At 42.5% G+C, this 19,484-nt stretch overlaps 1 protein-coding gene across 11 annotated transcripts in view; it reads left to right on the forward strand.

Moving 5' to 3' along the window:
• The window catches only part of TCF3 (transcription factor 3), a 396,630-nt gene that overhangs the window by 39,448 nt on the left and 337,698 nt on the right, over positions 1 to 19,484 (forward strand). Inside the window, exon 1 of one of the 11 annotated variants that reach the window (XM_044306368.1) lies at positions 2,334 to 2,419. The exons of the other annotated variants lie outside the window; for them this stretch is intronic. The gene's annotated coding sequence lies outside the window, so the exon portion shown is untranslated. Of the gene's footprint in view, positions 1 to 2,333; positions 2,420 to 19,484 lie in introns of those variants that run through there. 11 annotated transcript variants of the gene reach the window in all.

Below are 19,484 nucleotides of genomic sequence, written 5' to 3' on the forward strand. Positions count from 1 at the left end.
CCCTGAAGATAATCTGCCTGCAGGCTCACAACTCGGGAACAATAAGAGCAAAGTGGCCACACCTAGCTCCACCTTGCATGCACACACACACACACACACACACCTTAACCCCATACACACCAGATAATGAGAAGGGGAAGTGCACACGCATGCATAACAAACAACACGTTGCCACCGGCAATCATTATGCGTGGCGAAAGTGTCACTGCAAGCTACCACCAAGCTGTGACAGGCAGTGCGGAGCATGACTTATAAAATGAACACTAGTGATAGTTTTCATGTAATAATAAGGAAATGTTCCATTACCTAAACTCTGAGTGTCCTTAAATGACAGTAAGGGCTCATGCACACGACCGTATGCCTTTCGAGACATATGGTCTGTGAGCGGGCCGTATATCCCAGAGCGGCATACATCAGGCGCGCACAGTATCATAGGTTACTATGATGCTGTGCGTATTGGGCCATCCGTGGGGCTTTTGTCCTGCACTCATAAGATCATATGACTGCAGGACAATAGCCCTGTGGGTGGCCCGATGTGCACAGCATCATAGTAACCTATGATGCTGTGCGCTCCCGCGCGCACAATGTATGCCGCTCCGGGACATATAGCCTACTCATGGGTCGTGTGCATGAACCTTAAGAGTCTCAGTACCAAAAAAAGGAACCCATTGTTTCATTTGTCTTAACACAATGTTAATGTTGCCAGAAGGTCAATGTTGCTATTTGACATGCACCATACTAGCCTCATTTTGGAAGTCCTCTTATTTACTATTACTATAATAAATTTTTATTATTTTATCTAATATTATGCTCATAAATATCAGTAGGTAACATCAAATTCCCACTATGTGTGTGTGTGGAGAGAGAGATGGAGAAAGATATCAAACTGTCCATAGATATAGAGATTAACAAGTTATATCGTAAAAGCACATGCAAATCTAGAAATAAAAATGGACAATATAAATAAGATAGTAGTAAAAAAATAAAGATAAAAATATTTCTAATGGTTTGGGCCCAACTGTAAACTATCTTAGTGGTATGGGACAGATGTTTTGCCATGTATGGACCCCTAAGATGGTTTACAGACGGGCCCCAATCGTTAGAAATATTTTAGTCCCAAGTAAACCAAAACAGCATGTGACAGCTCATCTCGAAGATGCATCTAGGTTGACCCAAAAAACAAGAAGTTATAAATTCGTGTCCAAGCGTTGCCTTTGTTGCAAACCGATTTAGACCTAATCAACCATGTCTTCCTCTAACCTAAATGGGACTACCTTTCTTATAAAACATCATATGACATTTCAATCAAATTATGTAATCTATTTGATTTGAATGAGAGTGTAGACTCCAGTATGTGGGACGTACCACACAGGCCCTACATTGCTGTGTGAATCAGCATAGGTATAATATATACAGAGAGAATATAAAAAACATAGTGTCTCTAGGAACTGTGCGTCTATGCCTGAAAAAGAGAAACACCCCATAAAAATAACTCCCATTGACTACATACCTGAAAGCCCCTTTAATAGGTTTGATAACCTCCAAAATGCGAGGTTTATTGGATATATCAATTAAACACTCTTGCCCCATATGGACTGAATGAAATTGGTGAAACAAATATTTGATTGAACATAAAAATAGGAGCAATAGAAATAAACATAACTCATTTACCTACATGTAAAAATTGAAGGGGATAAAGGGGAAGAAAATAAAAAAATAAGATAAATCGGCTTTGGTTTTTCTTTTATTACAATTTTTATTTTATTTTTTAATATTTCTAGATTTTTATTTATTTCATTGTGACCTTCTTATGTTTATAAGCTTAATATTAGGTCATATAAAATAATTAAATAATGGTAAATAAGAGGACTTCCAAAATTAGGTTAATATGGTGCATTTGTATGAACCTCCATGTCAAATGTACCACCTAGCAACATTGCCGTTCTGGCAACATTAACATTGTGTTAAGACAAATGAACCAATTTTGCCACTGTGACTTATTGTCATTTCAGGACACTCCGAATTTAGGTAATAGAAGATTTCCTTATTATTACTCAAGTACCATTACTAAGGTTAATTTTAGAAGTTATGCCCTACACTGAACCCCCCTGCACACCAAAAATGTTGTTTTAAATTGTGTGTAGTATCGGTTCCTAATGTATGATTCTCCTGACAGAGGGCTGTTTGCCCTTGAAATGCTTTGACACCTAATAAACTTATCTTTCACTAATATTTACGTAGTATCCAATCCCTTATGACAGCGCCAGAACAGAGGTTCCGATCCTTGTTTCTCCATCTATGGCTTCATCCCTGAATCCGTGCTTTCGGCGCAGGTAGAAACCCAGGCAGCAGAGCAGGAATGGTCAGGACAAAGCAGAGAAACCTGCATATCTGTTTTGACTGCTTACAACAGCAGAGGGTAAGCACAATTTATCGCTTGTACATTATATCATATCAGTTTCTTTTCTTTGTTTTCGTTGTTTAGATGCACCAAAACAACCCTTGGTAAATGTTTAAAAAAAACAAACAAAAAAAAAACACTTTAGATATTCCTCCCATGAAGATCCTATGGGGCAAATGTACAGGGGCTGCCTGAGCCCTCATCACTGCTGTTGGTTGGGTAAATAATGACCGGACTCTGTGTTAATTTAAGAGCATCAGGTACTTACACATTTGGCCACAGATGCCCTACTAAATTCTGATTGTATTGCCATCCTCAGGACAGTAATACAGTTGAATACTGGGATGCAAGTGGCTAGGAGAGGTTAGTCCAGGCAGCATGCTGAAAGTAGGGCTTGCTTTATGCTTTGGCCTGCATTTCTTCTCCTAAGTCCCCTTCTCCATACCTAGTTATATACAACTGGAGGAAGATAAAATGTAGTAGCTGGGCTGGGACAGCCTTATTTATTGCACTGTGGTATTTTGATTCTGCTGAGGCCGTATTTTGTGCTGCCCTTGGTATTGCTGACTGCACCTTCTGTCAAGTAGGACCTGCCTACAGCATGGGGGCCACTTTTTCAAAAGGTCAGTTTTTCAGTTTTAGCAATGGGTCTGTCTAACTGCTATTTGAAGAAAAACTTAAAAAATTTATATTTTTTTCACCCTTTAAGATACACCTAGGTTTTAGAGGAGGAAAATTTATATTTTTCCTCTCCGCCTATGACAGCAGCCTTGGAGCGACCGCCGCCTCCTTCTCAGGGCAGGGAACGGGAACCAGAATCTCTTTAAAAGAGGGACCTCTCTATCCCCTGTTCGGTTTCCTGTCCTAAGGGGGATAGGAGGAATTTAAAACGCTAGAGTGCTAAGAGCTGCAGGGGCCCAAGTTTATTATACGTATTAGGAGGGTTAACCCATGCGGCGTAAGCCTCCTCTAGGAGCTGCTGCAGCAAATATGGGCTTCCTTCTCTTCCTACACCACTCTGGTCTCCTTCCTGGCTTGGGAAGGTCACGGTCTTCCTGGGTGTCAGTGGACCTCTGCAGGATGTATTCTGTAGGTTTGTCTGCCGGTATGTGTTGTGCAGGATGACTTCACTTCTGGGGTTCAGCAGATGGAGGAAGCACAGGTGTTGTAGGACGGAAGAGGGGAGGAGGAGTCAAGTGTGCGCCAGGAGAAAAACCCAGCCAGCTCATTTTCATGCCGGTGAAGAAGAGGCAGACAGTTTCTTAATTGTGGCACTTGGATTGCCGTGGTATGATGGAGCAAATTCAGCATGCTGAAACCACCAATATTGGAAAAACACTAGCATGTGAATGAGGCTTAACTCTGCTCGCAGAGCTTTTTGGTTGGTTGAAAGGCTGAAACGGTGATACTAGTTCAAAGGCTAGGCTATGTGCCATTCCATATCTGGGTGAATTTTTATTTGGGCCGGTTTTGGACGATTTGTTGGAAAACACCTCAGATTAATTTCCCTCTACCAGCAGCCTCCTAGAAGGTCATTCCCTCCGAGGGTTAATAAGGAAAATTTCAAGGGGAAGGAAAGAGCAAATTTTGCAGGAGGTGCCAGGAATTCTACGTTTTTAAAAAAAATTGGTTTGATGCTGCAAAGAAGCAGCCCCAGTGACTCCAGGCTCCCAGTGGGAGGTCGCTGAATGGTTCTTTCTGAACAATAATAAACCTAAACTGTTTGAACCAGTATCTGATGTGCGAGAGGTTTCGGGTGCAATCCATTAGGTCGTCACTAAACAATATTTCAAGAGTGCTTCATGGCTTTTGTAGATCTGCGAGATGCATATGATGTTCCCAGCCACCAGAGTGTAATATATCTTCTATATGAAAGAATCTTCATATAAAAGAGAGGATAAAAAAATATAAAAATTATATTATCCTCCAGGCGGACATAAAAAAACGCCTTTAAGTTCTTTTATCAAGTATCTTAATTAGATTTGTGCAGCACTGAAACAAAGGAACCATTGTATATGCAAAAATATATAATCGTTTATTATAAAACCAAGAATATAAAACAATACAACTGCAAAACAAAGGATGAAGTTACAAAGTAACACCCAAAGTGTACCACGCGGTGATGTTAACACACCCCTATCTGATCAGCACAGTATGATTTAACGATTTATGACAAACAGTGTCATACTTTTAACAAACGAACTCGTATACCAAGAGAAACTTAGGATCTTCTGTTATCAAACAGGCTATAACAATAAAACATTTTTACAGGATTTACAGGAAAATAACTGTTATCCCTTGACTCTGTTTTCCTATGACCAATCAAAAATATGATATTATGATAAAATATTCAGCTCGGCAATCGGACTAAGGAAAATAACTTTCCAAGGGTTTAGTCCTCTTTTCAAATAATGTCAGATCTTCCATTAACAATATGCATCTTTGCTAAGAGAATAATCAGCATTATGGAGGCACCTAAGACTATATATTCCCACAGTATGGGAACTCTTGGCTATATACCGAGAGAAATATCTTATTAATATCATGAGTAGTAAACAAAATATAAGTTACCGGGTCAAAGGTAGACAGAGTTCAGATGGGACCAGTTCTGAAGAACTTTCCTAGTAATCCAAAATGAATAATCCAAGTTTCTTCTGATAAAGTTTTTCTTTTTGATTGAATGAATGGATCAACGGATATATGGATCTTTTTTCCTCTTTCTCTAGTTCTCCTTGTTACCCTGCATACGAGTAATTATTCCCCCCCCCCCCCTTATCTAAGAATCATCCCCTTTAGATTAGGGATTCCCAATCGGGTAAGGTGGGTGTACTTGCATGCTAATAATACCATGATGTCATATCTACTCCTAATATGGTCAAGAACAAATAATGAAATAATATAATATTGTCCATCTGCCTCCAGATGGCACTGCGGTACTGCAGATGAACATCACAACTTTTAAGCATTAAAATTAAATATCTAATATGTTTTCAGGACCTCGTTGACCTTTCTTAATAAATCATTGAGGAAGGTCTTTCCCTGACACTTTTAATTACCTATATCCTGGACTTGTTGGAGTTGACTGTCTTCTCCTATCTTTTTGAAATATAGTTTGACTTGATGAAAATTTTATATAGCGGCTTTGATGCTTGGCATCGGAACTTGTACATTTCACTTAACTACTTCCATGAATAACTATTGTTTTGAAATAACATTTTCTCTAATCAGAAAATCCAATTAACATAAACTTACTTGTTTCTATACCTTCTACATGATAAATACATGGTATAACATAGATAGATATATAGATATATATATCTATCTCTCTATCTCGATACATTGTTACACATAGATAATACATTATATGAATTATTGATTAACATATGTTGTAAACTAAATATACCATGCAGAGATATATACAATATAATTATGAATATATAAATTGAACTTCATATAGCAGGTGTTCCTCAAGGACATGAAACTTTATCAAGTAACCTTGTTCCCTCCAGACATATGTTTTAGGGAGTTGACTTACTCCTTACAGATGGTCCCATATCTTTAGCAATAACTTTTAAACACAATGTCCGTTTATGTTCACAATTAATTTTTTTTATAAATTTAACTTGCCATGAACTCATCTTGGCTTCCTCAGCCACATAATAGAACTTTGATACAGGCTGATTTTATTCTTAAAGGCAATGAGATGAGCATACATTTTGATCATAAAGTCATTAGATAATATTGTATACGTATGAAAATGCACAACAATAGGTTTCTGAGGGCTACAGTTAATCTAGAGCAGGCATGCTTAACCTGCGGCCCTCCAGCTGTTGTAAAACTAAAACTCCCACAATCCCCTGCTGTAGGCTGGCTGATAGCTGTATGCTGTTCGGGCATGCTGGGAGTTTTTAGTTTTGCAACAGCTGGAGGGCAGCAGGTTGAGCATGCTTGAGCTAGAGGAATGGATTCTACACCTTCAGTCTTGTCTTTCTATTGGGGTTATCACAGGCCCCGAGGGTCTTTACTAAGATTGTGGCAGATATGATGGCCCATGTGAGGGAGAGGCAGGTAGTTATAGTCCCCTACCTAGACCACTTTCTTAATATTGCCAAGTCAGTTCAGATTCTTCAGGGACAGATTGTCTGCTTGAGGGAGGTTCTAGAGAAGCTGGGCTAGGAATTACATCTAGAGAAATAAAGTCAGTGTCCAGGTCAGAGGTGCAGTTTCCTACGGATGGTTTTAGATTCCCAGTCTCAGAAGTGCCTATTAAACCTACAGGGAACTTTTCTTATCGGGTCAAGGGTTCAGGCACTTCTTTCCATTCAGTTGGTTTCCCTGAGGGAAGCTATGTCAGTGCTGGGTCTCATGACTGCAGCTATTCCAGGGGTAGAATGGGCCCAATATCATTCAAGACATCTGTAGCTTTAAATCCTGGTAGAATGGGACAGATGCCATCTTTCTCTAGATGCAAAGATCTCTCCATCACCTCACATTCAAAGATCTTTGAGGTGGTGGATAGATTTGCAGAACCTTCAGGAGGGAGTTCCTTGGTAGAGAGAAGTGGTTCTTCCCATTACCACAAATGCCAGCCCATCTGGGTGGGGAGCCCATTTGGCATCTCTCCTTAAGGGAAGTTAAGACAGCAGTACTCAGTCAATCCCATAATTTCAGAGATCCAAAAGTGGTCATGTTGGCCTTAGTTCAGAGTTGTCCAGTCCTCAAGTGCAGAAATGTGGTGATATACTCAATGTGACTTCAGTAGCCTACATCAACGGGGTTCCTGGTCTCGGGTCCCTTGCTCATCAGATATTCAGAATTGCGAAGGCTTCTCTTTAATCTCTCTCGGCTGTACATCTCGGGGGGAGCAGTCAATGTAAGGGCAGATTTTTTGTCGTCATCGTCTTTGTCAGGGGGACTGGTCCATAGATCAGGGAGTGTTCAATCAGGTTTTAGGCATAATGGTGTGTCCCACAGATATACCTTTTTGCCACCAGGTTGGACAGGAAGGTAAAAGCTTTCTCTTCCCTTTCGCCAATCATCCAACGGTGGTGGACACCTTTCCTTGATCCTGGAAGCAGGGCCTTCTCTATGCCATTCCCCGCTAAAATTGTTGCCAAGGGTTCTCAAGATAGAGGAAGAAAGAGCTACAGTGGTAGTGAATGTCCCATTTTGGCTTTCTTGGGTGTGGTTTTCTTGGCTCTGCATGATGTCTATTGCCCCTTCTTGGATTCTGCCAGAATCCCAGGATCTTTTAGGTCCTTTTTCAACCAGAGATGATAAACAAACGAAAGAAAACACCTTCATTTTGCTGTTTGAGAGGCAGAGTTTGAGAAAGAGAGTATTATCTGAGGATGTTATTACCACTCTGTTGGCCAGTTGTAAGGAGGTCACATCTTCCATTTATCTGAGAGTTTGGAGACCTTTTTATTGATTTGCCAACAGACCGGTTGATATGTTAGTGGTTCCAGACATTCCACTTGTTTTAGAATTTTTGCAGGAACGTTTGAGGAAACTGACTTGATGCCAAGATCTGCACTTTCAGTGTACTGAGTTCTTTGAGTTCAAGTTGAAAGAACACCCTTGGGTTAGGAGATTCTCCAGGTTGTCCCCAGTTTGTTAGAACAAGGTTCCCCACTGGGATCTGAACTTGGTTCTTTCAACACTCACTTCAGAGCCTTTTGAACCTATCAGTAAAATCTCCCTCAAGTTGATCTCTCGTAAGCTTACTTTTTTTTGCCATTTCTTCTGCCAGGAGGGTTAGTGAAATAGCAGCTTTTTCTATTGACCAGCCATACATGGTAATCTTGGAGGATCAGGTGATTATTTCTCCTGATCCTTCCTCCTTACCCAAGGGCTTACTAGTTTTCATTGCTTTCGGGAGGTAGTATTGCAATCTTTTTGCTCTTCTCCTAGGAATGATAAGCAATCAGAATTCCATTGTTTGGACGTTAGGAGATGCATTGTTCAATGTCTGCAGGCAACGCAGCCATAGAGGTCTTACTCCAGCTTGTTGCTTCAATATCAGGGGGCTAAAAAGGCATTTGCTGCTTCGTACCAGGCTAGAGCTAGATGGATTAAGCAGGCTATTTCTTTAGTGTATTCATCTAAGGGAGTCCCTCTACCTTCAGGGTTTGGGGCCCACTCTATTAGGTCTATTTCTACTACCTGGGCAAATCTGTAGAGCAGCCACCTGGAGTTCTCCACATACTTTCTTTAAACACTATGGACTCCAGCTCCCTTCTAATGAAGGCCTTAGTTTTTGGTCGTGAGGTTCTTCAGGCTGTTTTCCCGCCCTAGGTGGTCATTTCTTGCCTATTCTCCAGGAGTGCTGTAATAGGCGAAGGGGGGAAAATTTTTATTACATTTGCCGGTAATCTGTTTATCTGTTTTCTTTGAGCCTATGACAACACCCGCTCAAAAAATAAAAATAAAAATATATGTATGTTGATGTTGCTTGGGGCTGCGTTCTGGATGCAGTGTCTTGTGTGTACTCCCAGTGTCTGTATATCTGAGCAGTTCCTGTCTGTTGTGCCGTGCAGGCTGGATGCATGGACTTTGTGTACTGGCTGTGGGTGTTCTTAATGTATGCTGGTTCTGGCTGCGGCCTTGTGTGTACATGTCTGTCTGTTTGTATCCTAGTGCGATTCTGTGTCACCATGTTGCTGTGTAGGTTGGCTGCCTATAACCTCATACTGGCCGCAGTTCCTGGTGTATGCTGGTTGTCGTTCAGGTGTGCTGGTTGCAGCATTCTGTCTGGTGTGAACTGACACTTGTGATTTGTATATTCTATGGTTCTGGTTACTCCTGGTTCTGATGGGGTTACTTCCCCTGGTCTGTTCCTGGGTGTGGCTTATCAGATGACCTCATTATGCAGCCATATTTGTGAGCTGTGGTGCTTGTGGTTTAGTCTATCTTGAGCTTTGCTGGGTGTAGCACCTTGCTGCTTATCCAGTGGTTCAGTCCATCTTATGTCTTGTTGGCTGTAGCACCTTGCTGCATACCCATGTCAGTCTGTCCTGTGCCTTACTGGGTGTAGCCTCCTGCTGCTGATCCAGGTGGTTTTGCCATCTGCCCTTGTTTTGGTGTCGCCTGGTAAAGTGTTTTTGTTGCCTTGTCTGTCCTACAGTCATGTCGTAGTTTTTATTCCAGCCGCCTCTCGGCATGTTTGCCGCACTGCCGCCAGAACTCCGGCCCGCCCCTATTATAGTTAATGGCGCCGGAGTGGACCAGCTGTTCACCCGCCAGAACAGCCTGCCGGAGAAGGCTGTCGATAGTGGGGAAAATAGATTCTCATCTTTGGACATTTTAAAGGAAATTTGTCATCAGAAAATGTTTCTATTTTTAAAGAACTTTTGGTGGTTATTTTTAATTTTCATGTCAGTATCTATATTTAAACAAAAATCATAAGATCCTGCACTGGTCCATAAGCATTATAGACGCCACTTCTTGGTCTGAACAAATCGCTTTACTGCAGTTGCCTGCTTATCTTTACACAGAGGAGATAACCTTATAGGCAGTATTAGAATGACTTTCACACTAGCGTTTTTTTTGCAGATCCGTCATGTAGCTGCAACAATGCTTCCATTACAATAATACAACCGCATGCATCAGTCATGAACGGATCTGGTTGTATTATATCTTTTATAGCCATGACTGATCTGTCTTGAACACCACTGAAAGTCAATAGGGGATGGATCAGTTTTCTATTGTGCCAGAGAATACGGATTCATCCCCATTGACTTGCATTGTGTGCCAGGACGGATCCATTTGGCTCTGCTTCGTCAGGCGGGCAGCAAAATGCTGCAGGCAGCGCTTTGGTGTCCGCCTCCTGGATGAAATGGTGACTGAACGGAGGCAAACTGATTCATTCTGAGCAGATCCGTTTCTATTCAGAATGCATTAGGGCAAAACGGATCCGACCACTTGTGAGAGCCCTGAACGGATCTTGCAAATGGGAAGCCAAAACACTAGTGTGAAAGTAGCCTGATGGGATCCACCATTCAAAATAGGTGACTTTCATATCTATTCTTTCCTTGTACAATGACCTCTGCACTGGCCACGAGGATGCCTTGAAAACTCTCCTATAGAAGTAAATGAGGTCCCCTTCAGTCCAGTCCATTGTCTATGGACCATGGGGCTTACATAAAGCAAATTTCTTAATGCTTTCTAAATGTTACTAAGAATATCTTGGCCAAGATGGCAGCCTCAATAACTATGTTCAGAAAATAGAATAAAAAAAAAAAATCTGCAATCAGAAAATATAGAGATTAGAATAAAAAGATATATGTTTTACCGTCTGTTTTTAACTGGCAGAAAAAATATTTGGTAACACATTACCTTTAAGTACCGGGCCCATTTTTTTTATTTTGCCTTTTCATTTTTTTCTCCACACGTTCCAATAGCCATAACTTTTTTTTTTTTTAACTTGAGAAAGAGAGAGAGATGCTCCTGCTTCCTGAAGTGAGAGGAGCGTTACTAAGTGACGCCAGCATTCATAGTGACAGTGAGTACAGAGGCTGGCTATGTTATCAATAGTAGTAAAACACTTTACACACAAAGCCAGTTATGTGTGCAGTTTAGGACACATAGGGCCATGAGGGGGACCAGCATAAGATGCTATATGTGCGTCTTATGCTGGCCCCCCTCATGGCCCTATGTGTCATAGCACACATCCCCTATGACCGTGCCATCCACAGATCCACCCCATAACACTGTCCTCCACAGATTCCCCCCCCCCCCATAACGGTGTCCCCCACAGATCCCCCCCCAATAACTGCGTCCACCACAGATTCCCCCCCCCATAACTGTGCGTCCCCCACAGATGACCCCCCCTCCACAGATGATCCCCCATAACGATGCCCCCTCCACAGATGATCCCCCATAACGATGCCCCCTCCACAGATGATCCCCCCCCCCCCCCCAATAACGATGCCCCCTCCACAGATGATCCCCCCCCCCCCAATAACGATGCCCCCTCCACAGATGATCCCCCCCCAATAACGACGCCTCCTCCACAGATGATCCCCCCCCCCCCCCCCAATAACGGCACCATGCCCAGCCGCGTCAGCGGCTTATATGGGAAAATCCAAGCAAATGGACCTCTAGCACAATTCCTTTAAAATATTGCATCGCATATCGTTATCACAATTTTTAGGGCCCTAATCGCAATCGCACAAAATTCCCATATCGTGCAGCCCTAATAGAGATGGATGGGGGAGGGATGGGGATGGATGGAGATTATTATTATTATTATTATTATTATTATTATTGTATTTTTTTTAAAGGCACCATTTAATTTACCATAAAAAATCCTTTGTGGGGTTAAATTGGAAAAAAAAAACTTTGACAAAACCTTTGCCAAGGTTTTGGGGAGTTTTGCATCATGACGTTCACAACGTGCTAAAAATGACAGGACTAGCCTTGAGCAGAGGACTGGAGAGTGAGTGGGGCTATAAGTCTTACGTTCTAGGACAATGATGGTGAACCTTTTCGAGACTGTGATCAACTGCAACCATAAGTGGCCCACTTTTTGGTTGCAGTTTGATCAAAGTGCCAACACGGCAATTTAACCTGAATACCATAGTCCAATATGTTTATAAAATAGTTTATAACTTGTGGTAGTTTAGAAGGCTGAAAAAAGACATCCGTCCATCCAGTTCAGCCTGTTATCCTTCAAGTTGATTCAGGGGAAGGCAGAAAACACTTGTGAGGTGGTAGCCAATTTCCCCCACTTTAGGGTAAAAATATTCCTTCCCGACTCCAATCAGAATAACTCACTGGATCGAAGACCCGCCTCTAGTAGCTATAGTCTGTAATATTACACTCCAGAAATACATCCAGTCCCCTCTTGAACTCTTTTAGCGAACTCGCATCACAACCTCCTCAGGCAGAGAGTTCCATAGTCTCACTGCTCTTACCGTAAATAATCCTCTTCTAGGTCTGTGTACGAACCTTCTTTCCTCCAGACTCAGAGGATATCCCCTCGTCACAGTCCTGGGGATAAATAGATGATGGGAGAAATCTCTGTACTGACCCCTGATATATTTATACATAGTTATTAACACATAAAGTGAATAACCCTAAGGCCTCATGCACACGACCGTTGTGTGTTTTGTGGTCCGCAAATTGCAGAACGGCAAGGACAGCCATTGATAAAACTGCCTATTCTTGTCCGCGAAACGGACAAGAATAGGACAGGTTACTTTTTTTATTTTTTGCGTACCACAGAACGGAACAATGGATGCGGACAGCACACTGAGTGCTGTCGGCATTTTTTGCGGCCCCATTGAAGCAAATGGGTCCCCATCCAAGCCGCAAAAACTGCTGCTCGGATGCGGACCAACACAAAGGTCCGCATCCGTTGCTCTGTTCCGTGGTCCACAAAAAAATATAACCTGTCCTATTGTCTGCGTTTCACGGACAAGAATAGGCAGTTATATTATTGGCTGTACGTGCCTTTCCGCAATTTGCAGAGCGCAAAGCACTCCACCAACACGACCAGTGCCGATAACGCAGTTCTCGGCGTCATTATCCCACTTCTATGCCTCCTTGAAAAAACGCTACTGGCGATGATGGAATAGGATGTGGCACAGGAAGAGGGATCATTTCGCAGGGTTTCCGGCCAGTCATTCCCAAGTTGCTCCGAGGGTGGGTTCCTGCACCCACAAACCCAAGGTACACAATTGTCCAGCCAGGCCACAGTTCTGGAGGATGAGGAGATGGAGGAGGAACCATGTTCACAGGGTGGCACCCAGACCAGCTCATGGCCATCACTGGTGCGTGGATGGGGGGGGGGGGGGAATACAGAGGACGCAGACGATACACCTCCCACAGAGGACAGCTTTTCATTGCCTCTGGGCAGCCTGGCACATATGAGCGATTACATTCTGCAGTGTCTCCGCAATGACCGCCGAGTTGCCCACATTCTAACTTGTGCTGATTACTGGGTGGCCATGCTGCTGGATCCCTGTTGCAAGGACAACGTACCGTCCTTAATTCCCTCACTGGAGCGTGATCGTAAGATGCGCAAGTTCAAGCTGGTAGATGCGTTGCTGGTGGCATTCCCGCCTGACAGCGGGGGCACAGTGGAAGCACAAGGCAAAGGCAGAGGATGAGGAAGAGGTCGCCAACGCAGCTGGAGCAACGCTAGCACCTAGCATGGCCAAAATGTGGAAAGGCTTTGTCTGCACGTCACAACAACCAGCACCACCAGCTGATATGGATCGTCTTAGCAGGAGGCAGCATTTCACCAACATGGTGGAGCAGTATGTGTGCACACGCATACACGTACTGAATGACTCGTCTGCCCCTTTCAACTTCTGGGTCTCCAAATTGGGCACATGGCCTGAGCTTACCCTTTACGCCTTGGAGGTGCTGGCCTGCCCTGCAGCCAGTGTATTATCTGAACGTGTGTTTAGCACGGCAGGGGGAGTCATCAGACAAGCGCATCCGCCTGTCCACAGCCAATGTGGACAAGCTCACGTTCATTAAAATGAACCAGGCATGGATCCCTCAGGACTTGTCTGTACCTTCACTTATTTGTCAGTTACATTTTCTGGTGAAATTCAGCAATTTTTCGGTGTGATGTACCACTGCTATTAGACTGGTAAAAATAAAAAATATTACAATTGTCAGTTACATTTTATGGTCAAATTCACCAATTTTTCGGTGTAATATACCCCTCTTCTACCTAGTTGACAGCTTAATGAATTTCAATAATTTTTATTTTACATTTTCGGGTGACAATAAACAATTGTTTTCTGTCATAGACCCCTGCTCTACCAAGTAGACAGGTTAATTTCTGTAATTTTTCTGTTACATTCTTGGGTTGACATTATACAATTTTAGATGTGAATAAACCACTGCTCTGGATAGGTGACAGGGAATAAAATTTCTGAAATGCTGCTTTAATTGATGCACGCCACCTCCTTTCATTCAATGCTTAAACTTTAAACAAGTTGTACCACATTTAAGCTTCAATACTTTGTCCCACATTTCCGCTATATTCTTTTGGACAACATCTGCGCCTCAATAGCTTTTCCCACATTTCTGCTCTATTTTTATTTTTTTACGTATTTTGTTAAAGGGACACTGACAGGCCCAATAAGCATAATTAGCTATATATATGCATCAGGTTATAAAACATCAGTTTGCAGTGTTCATAAGGTGGACAGGAGTTAGACTTATATGTTTTTAATGCACAATAGAAGACCTGTGTATGTATATATATATATATATATATATATATATATACATACATACATACATACATACATACATACATACATACATACATACATACATACATACATACAGGGAGTGCAGAATTATTAGGCAACTGAGTATTTTGACCACATCATCCTCTTTATGCATGTTGTCTTACTCCAAGCTGTATAGGCTCGAAAGCCTACTACCAATTAAGCATATTAGGTGATGTGCATCTCTGTAATGAGAAGGGGTGTGGTCTAATGACATCAACACCCTATATCAGGTGTGCATAATTATTAGGCAACTTCCTTTCCTTTGGCAAAATGGGTCAAAAGAAGGACTTGACAGGCTCAGAAAAGTCAAAAATAGTGAGATATCTTGCAGAGGGATGCAGCACTCTTAAAATTGCAAAGCTTCTGAAGTGTGATCATCGAACAATCAAAATAGTCAATGGGGTCGCAAGAAGCGTGTGGAAAAACCAAGGCGCAAAATAACTGCCCATGAACTGAGAAAAGTCAAGCGTGCAGCTGCCAAGATGCCACTTGCCACCAGTTTGGCCATATTTCAGAGCTGCAACATCACTGGAGTGCCCAAAAGCACAAGGTGTGCAATACTCAGAGACATGGCCAAGGTAAGAAAGGCTGAAAGACGACCACCACTGAACAAGACACACAAGCTGAAACGTCAAGACTGGGCCAAGAAATATCTCAAGACTGGTTTTTCTAAGGTTTTATGGACTGATGAAATGAGAGTGAGTCTTGATGGGCCAGATGGCTGGATTGGTAAAGGGCAGAGAGCTCCAGTCTGACTCAGACGCTAGCAAGGTGGAGGTGGAGTACTAGTTTGGGCTGGTATCATCAAAGATGAGCTTGTCGGGCCTTTTCGGGTTGAGGATGGAGTCAAGCTCAACTCCCAGTCCTACTGCCAGTTTCTGGAAGACACCTTCTTCAAGCAGTGATACAGGAAGAAGTCTGCATCCTTCAAGAAAAACATGATTTTCATGCAGGACAATGCTCCATCACACGCGTCCAAGTACTCCACAACGTGGCTGGCAAGAAAGGGTATAAAAGAAGAAAATCTAATGACATGGCCTCCTTGTTCGCCTGATCTGAACCCCATTGAGAACCTGTGGTCCATCATCAAATGTGAGATTTACAAGGAGGGAAAACAGTACACCTCTCTGAACAGTGTCTGGGAGGCTGTGGTTGCTGCTGCACGCAATGTTGATGGTGAACAGATCAAAAGACTGACAGAATCCATGGATGGCAGGCTTTTGAGTGTCCTTGCAAAGATAGGTGGCTATATTGGTCACTGATTTGTTTTTGTTTTGTTTTTGAATGTCAGAAATGTATATTTGTGAATGTTGAGATGTTGGTTTCACTGGTAAAAATAAATAATTGAAATGGGTATATATTATATTTTTTTTTAAGTTGCCTAATAATTATGCACAGTAATAGTCACCTGCACACACAGATATCCCCCTAAAATAGCTAAAACTAAAAACTACTTCCAAAAATATTCAGCTTTGATATTAATGAGTTTTTTGGGTTCATTGAGAACATGGTGGTTGTTCAATAATAAAATTAATCCTCAAAAATACAACTTGCCTAATAATTCTTCACTCCCTGTGTGTGTGTATATATACAACCATGTTCTCAATGAACCCAAAAAACTCATTAATATCAAAGCTGAATATTTTTGGAAGTAGTTTTTAGTTTGTTTTTAGTTTTAGCTATTTTTTTGGATGTTTCAAAACTACAACTCCCATAATTCCCTGATAGCTGTAGTAAGCCCAGGCACGATGGGAGTTGTAGTTTTGCAACAGCTGGAGGGCCACGAGTTTGACATCCCTGCTATACAGCTTGGAGTAAGACAACATGCATAAAGAGGATGATGTGGTCAAAATACTCATTTGCCTAATAATTCTGCACGTAGTGTATATATAATTATGCTTATTGCGCCTGTTAGTGTCCCTTTAAAGTCCTTTCCCTATCCACATTATTTTGCAGAGCACTTGCCATGCTCTTAACCACATTTTGATCACCTTTGTAGCCCTCTAGCCCTTTCCATGCCATTTTTACAGCCATTATAGTGCTCAAAGGTTCGGCTCCCCATTGACTTCAATGGGGTTCGGGATCAAGTTCGGGCCCCGAACTCAAACTTTTTCCCGTAGTTCGGTCGAACCCGAACATCCAGGTGTCCGCTCAACTCTAACCATGACTGCTGGATTCTCTCCAGCCCCTCCCAATAATCTGTCAACCCAATCTGCGATGTGTCGTACTCGAGTGTCAGGAAGACCGCACACCTTTCGACGATCCTGGTCTTTTTGACAAATCGCCCTATCTGTATCCCTAATAGTCTCCAACTACCAGCACCTGTCTGGCCTGCCCTGCTTTCCTGGTTCCCAGCTTACTGGAGCTGACTATCCCCTGAGGAAGTGATCGGCTGCAGCAGTTTTCTACCTTAACTGACATCCCCCTCAGCTGCCAACCTTGCAAACTTGTTGGGGTGAGTCCGATCAGGGCTAGCCTCCCTGGCACTCTACCCTGCTTTCTAACAGTTATCCAGCTACCTACATCACTTTCCTGAGCCTCCATGCTACCACCCTCCGCCACATCTACCCCATAGAGTGCTTGCTCAGTGAGCAGCAAACTCTTTTCCAAATTGTCAACGCTTTTCAGTGTTGAAACTCGCCTCGTTAGATACACTATGGGCAATTTCCTCACATGCTCGAGAGAAAAGAGAAAAAATACAATACAGTGCAGTGATAGACTGACTTATAGTTTACTCCTAAATTCCCTGGATCTGAAGTCACTTAATTTAAAGTCGCACACTTAATACAAATACACACTTGAAATCAATGCAAACGCTCTCAAACTCAAGTTGTTTATCTGCTAAAGTGCAGCTCCCAAACAGCTTCAAACCAGACAGCTTCCCCACAAACGCTTCTTGCAGCGTTTTGGTGTCCGTCTGACGATCCGGAGGCAAACTGATCCGTCCCGACTCACAATGCAAGTCAATAGGAACTGACAATATGGCACAATAGAAAACTGATCCGTCCCCCATTGACTTTCAATGGTGTTCAAGACAGATCCATTTTGGCTATGTTACAGATAATGCAAACAGATCCGTTCTAAACGGATGCATGGAGTTGTATTATCTGAACGGAAGCTTTTGTGCAGATTCATGACGGCTCTGCACTAAACGCGAGTGTGAAAGTAGTTTAAGGCGTACCAATATGCCTTAGACTTTTCCTGACAGACGGGGCCCCCCCCCCGTCTGTCAGGAAAAGTCTAAGGCATATTGGTACGCCTTAAACTACTTTCACACTCGCGTTTAGTGCAGAGCCGTCATGAATCTGCACAAAAGCTTCCGTTCAGATAATACAACTCCATGCATCCGTTTAGAACTGTTTGCATTATCTGTAACATAGCCAAAATGGATCTGTCTTGAACACCATTGAAAGTCAATGGGGGACGGATCAGTTTTCTATTGTGCCATATTGTCAGTGAAAACGTTCCTATTGACTTGCATTGTGAGTCGGGACGGATCAGTTTGCCTCCGGATCGTCAGACGGACACCAAAACGCTGCAAGAAGCGTTTGTGTCCGCCTCTAGAGCGGAATCGAGGCGGAACGGAGGCAAACTTATGCATTCTGAATGGATCCTTATCCATTCAGAATGCATTAGGGAAAACTGATCAGTTTTGGACTGCTTGTGAGTGCCCTGAAATGGATCTCTCAAACGAAAATGCCAGTGTGAAATTTAGCCTTGGACTTTTTTCAGGGCATGGGTGCTCACAGATTGGGCTCTGAGTGCTGCCTCTGGCACCTGTGCCATAGGTTCATCACCACTGTTCTGGGGACATAGCTCTGTATCTAGAACAAGTGGAAGCTGCAGAATGTTTTGTGATGTCAGTCATATGGTCAAAGTTCTTCAGCCAAGCACTGTAAAGGAGGAGGACTAAACAATCGGTGACTGGGGTGCCATCTATGTGTGGTCTATGTGTGTGTATTGGGTGTCTTCTATAAAGTGTAAGTGTAGCCTATATAGCAGGGATGCTCAACCTGTGGATCTCCACCTGTTGCAAAACTACAACTCCCAGCATGCTCGGACAGCCTACAGCTATCAGGCCATGGTGGGAGTTGTACTTCTACAACAGCTTGAAGGCCCCAGGTAGAGCATCCCTGCTATATAGTGATATTTTTGTTTTGTTTATTATGGTAAGCTTGGGGTTTGGGGGGGTTGTATGCAGTCAGGACCACGCAGTTCCTGGAGGAAGACAAGGGGGGGGGGCGGGGTATATCTTTTGTAAAGCGGGAAACTTAATTTTAATTGTAGAATATTGGTTTGGAACACTGCAGGGACAGTGCAGGCTCACTCTTGTTCAACTGCTATTCCATTCATACTAGATCTGTTCTGTGACACATGGACTAACTCTGCATTACATTCGTTGGCCACAGGCGGTCTATTATATAGGCGTGATTTTATATTTTAGTGTTGCATTTGATTCTTGCAATCTTATCTATTTTAGAGCAATTATAGGTCTATGTAGCATACCAATTTATGTTTAATAATATTTTGTGTCATTATCTTCAGTATAAATTAAATTTACTGTCTACAACACTCTCCTGTGTGGCTTTGAATGTAGGTGTGCCCTACTACTTTTTCCATTAACAATTCCTTTTGAAGATTGGGTGTAATCTTCCTTGCAGGTGCACCCACTCCATTTTTTGCTTAGGAGGTGAGCCTTCTCGAAATATTTTCTGATCTTCATCTAAGTCACAAAAATAGACAATCGCAGTCTGCTTAAACTAATAACACACACAGAATTAAATGTTACCATGTTTTTATTGAACACACCATGTAAACATTCA

This window comes from Bufo gargarizans, chromosome 1 (genome assembly GCF_014858855.1).
Source record: "Bufo gargarizans isolate SCDJY-AF-19 chromosome 1, ASM1485885v1, whole genome shotgun sequence".
NCBI lineage: Eukaryota > Metazoa > Chordata > Amphibia > Anura > Bufonidae > Bufo > Bufo gargarizans.